Below are 3,646 nucleotides of genomic sequence, written 5' to 3'. Positions count from 1 at the left end.
AGATTCAGGCTGAGGAATGGGGCTGCACATGAGAATGGAGTGGGTGGGAAATGATGCTCAGGAATCCTCAAGCCATGATGGCATGGAGACCAGTAAATGGTGGGATGCCTGACCTCCAGGGTCAGTACCTGAATGCACTGAGTATGGTTAGCAAGCAGGAAGCATTAGAAATCCTGATTTGGGGAAGTAAATATGACCGTTTTTGTCTCCAAGAATCCTGGTGGGATGAGAGTCCTGAGTGGAACACATGACTCAATGGATATTCAAAAGAAATCAACCCAAGGAAAGTGGAAGGTGAATGGCTTATTGGGGCCATAAAGAAAGTCATGCCCTTAAATCTGGAAGTCCTCCTGTAGAAAGCATCTGGGTCAGAGGAAAAAGGGGAAGAAGCCAGAGAGATGCCCTTGTGGAACTCTGCTAGAGGCCCCCACCCAGGCAGAGGATTTGGGCCACAACTTTCTAAATCAACTCAGCAACTTTTCAGGAGGGCAAGCTATGCTAATGGGAAACTTTCCCAGGATCTGCCGGGAAAGTAGCTCTGGAACAAGTTAGTGGGGAAAAATCCAACAGATTTTTCATCTCTCTTGCTGACAATTTCATGTTCCAGAAGATGGAAGAAACAAGGGGTCAGCCATCCCATGAGTAATCCTGAGCAGGAGAGAGGAAGCGATCAGTAGATGGACGGTGTCAGGCACCTGGGGCAAAACTGACCACCACGTCATGCTGGCATTAAGATAATTAGGGTGGGGGGGAATTGGAGAAGTCGGTAGGCTATTTTGGATTTCAAGAGGGCAGGTGTTACTGAACTCCGGTGGGAGGGGTAAAGAATAAATGGCCTGGAATCCTGAAGGATAAGCGAGCTCAAGAGGGGTCAGAAATCCTGAAAGCCCAGACACATCTGGTCCTATGGAAGGGGAAAGGTGAGAAGTTTAAAGGGGTCCGTATGGACAAAGAACCCAGCCGACAGAGGTCTTGAGAAGCAAAATATGGGATGTCTGAGAAAGGAAGATGCTATGCAGGCTAAAGGAAAGAATGAGGACAGGCTGCTGAGGAACTTGAAGGATCAGAGTGGAGCTCAGAGGCTCGCTCAATCCTACCTGGAGTGAAGGGGAGACACAAGAGCGGTCTTCCAGCACGTGAAAGGATGTCCCGGGGAAGAGGGGTTAGATCTCTATTCTGTGCAGCCCAAGCTTAGGAGAAGAACCAACAGGTGCAGCTGCATAGAGGGAGATCCAGACGTGAACTGAGGGGGAATTTCCTGATCGTGAGAGCTATGGAGCAACAGGACCGCCTGCCTCCTGGAGTCGTGAAGGCTCCATCACTGGAGGCTTTTAAACAAAGGTTGGGCAGCCATTTGTCTGGGACAGAGGAGGTTTCTTGCCCTGGGCAGGGGTTGGACCGGACCTCCAAGCCCCCTTTCAGCCTCTGGATTCCATGGTTCTATGTCTGCAATGCAGAATAAGGAGGGTCCCTTTCAGTGATCCTTCGAGTCTGCCACGATGCAAGCGCCTTCCCTCCTGTTCCTCCAGAGAAGTTCTCTGTCTCCTTCCCTTCCATGATTCTTATTTTCCATCGCTTCCAGGGTCCTCTTCACACTGGGCTGGTTGCTCCTTGTTTGCACACCTCCTACTCAACTTTAGACTCTGTGTCTAAAGTCCAGTGCTGGGCCAGGCTGGCCCACCCGTCTTATTGCCAAGGATAAAGGGGCTTTCCCTCCACCAGGATCTGGGACAATGTCCACATCTAATAACTCCCACTTCCACTCTCCCACCTGCACCTTGCTTGGTGTGCCTGGACTGGAACCTCTCCATCCCTGGCTCTCCGTCCCGGTGTGTGCTGGGTATGTCACTGCTCTTCTGGGGAACCTCACCATCCTCTGTGTGGTGAAGACGGAAGCCAGCCTCCACCAGCCCATGTTCTACTTCCTCTGCCTGCTCTCCTTCATTGACCTGGGTCTCTCCACCTCCACCCTGCCCAGCATGCTGGCCATCTTCTGGTTTGGCCCAGGGGAGACCACATTTGATGCCTGCCTGGCCCAGATGTTCTTCATCCACGCCTTCACTGGGATGGAGTCTGTGGTGCTCTTGGCCATGTCCTTTGACAGGTATGTGGCCATCTGTGACCCTCTGAGGTACACCACCATCCTGACCAAGGAGCGGGTTGCCTGGATGTGTGCAATTGTGGTGTTGAAACCCACAATTCTTATCATTCCCATGGCTTTGCTGACTCTCCGCTTGCCCTTCTGCAATACCCATATCATCATTGCACACACATACTGTGAGCACATGGGCATTGCCAAGCTCTCCTGTGCAGATATCCGGGTGAACAGCGCCTATGGCTTATTTGTCATTGCCTTTTTTATGCTGGACTTAGTCTTGATTTTTGGGTCCTATGTGCTAATCCTCAAGGCAGTTTTCCATCTCCCATCCAGGGAGGCCCGGCTCAAATCCTTGGGCACCTGCAGCTCCCACGTTGCTGTAATTTTTGTCTTCTACACACCAGCCTTCTTCTCCTTCCTCACCCACCGCTTTGGACACAACATCCCCCAATCTGCCCACATCCTGATTGCCAACCTCTATGTCATTCTGCCCCCAACGCTCAACCCAGTCATTTACGGAGTGAGGACCAGGGAGATCCGCAGAAGAATTCTGCATTTCTTCAGCTCGGGAAAGGGAGTTTTGAGCAACGTTTCCTGATGTTTTGGGTGCAGATATAGATTAAAACCTTATACCAGAGTTTGGTGGACCTCAGTTGATTACAGTCAGAACGCCCAGCAGTGAAGCATTAAAGTACTAGCTCTTAATTAAAGAGCTCATCTTTACTGAAGAAGAAAGGGGTTTTCAACCGGTAAAAATTTCAACTTTGTATATTTTTATAATGGTTTTTGTCATCTTTTTTTGTAAGCCAGTCAGAGTCACTTACATAGTGCGATAGGTGGTCTATAAATTTGATAAATAAATAAATAAATAAGGAAATCTGGATTTCAAAGTGGTGTTCAAGCAGCAGCAGTCTTTACTGCAGTCATTAACCAGCAAATAATATTTTCTAAAACAGATTTTTAAGGGGGAGAGAAGCCCAGATTGTATAGCATCACTGAGAACATACAAGAAAACAGGGCCTATATTTGCAGAGCCCATGAAGTCTTCCCAAGGGTTGTGAACCCTCCCATGTGAGCTTTATGATGTCTAATCAGGATGGGTCTCTTCCCCTCTCAGATCAGGATGGTAGGAAGGGACAATGAGGGAAGCGTAGATGGGCCCCACCTTTCCTCTCCTTCCATCATACCAACATCGTCTTCCAAAGTATTTCCCATCCTGTGCATGTGGCCTCAGATGAATACATATAATATATGCAGACACAGGTAAGGGGAAGGGCCAGAGCTTTTAAGGAGGGACTTTAGTGTGGGGAGGGCCAGCCCTTGAATGCAAAGTTGGGCAAGGTGGCAATGGCTGGTCAGAAAAGGAGAAGGAGAAGGAGGAGGAGGAACTACAAAGAAGTCAGAAGAGGGTGTGTCAAGAGGGGTTGGCAGCCCATACTTACCTCATGGACATCTCAGATCCGGGACTGGGGAGACGGTCCTGGTAACTGGCAGAGACAACCCTGAAGGGGGACTATGGAGGAACAAGAAGCTCACTGGTGATGGGCT

At 49.5% G+C, this 3,646-nt stretch overlaps 1 pseudogene; it reads left to right on the top strand.

The window, feature by feature from the left end:
- The first annotated feature begins 1,733 nt into the window (after positions 1-1,733).
- On the top strand, positions 1,734-2,682 carry LOC134498634 (olfactory receptor 52E4-like; annotated as a pseudogene).
- Positions 2,683-3,646: the final 964 nt, after the last annotated feature.

The sequence above is a fragment of the Candoia aspera genome, chromosome 5 (genome assembly GCF_035149785.1).
Source record: "Candoia aspera isolate rCanAsp1 chromosome 5, rCanAsp1.hap2, whole genome shotgun sequence".
Classification (NCBI taxonomy): Eukaryota; Metazoa; Chordata; class Lepidosauria; order Squamata; family Boidae; genus Candoia; species Candoia aspera.
Note: the sequence above shows the minus strand (reverse complement) of the source record. Positions and strands in the feature narration are given on the sequence as shown.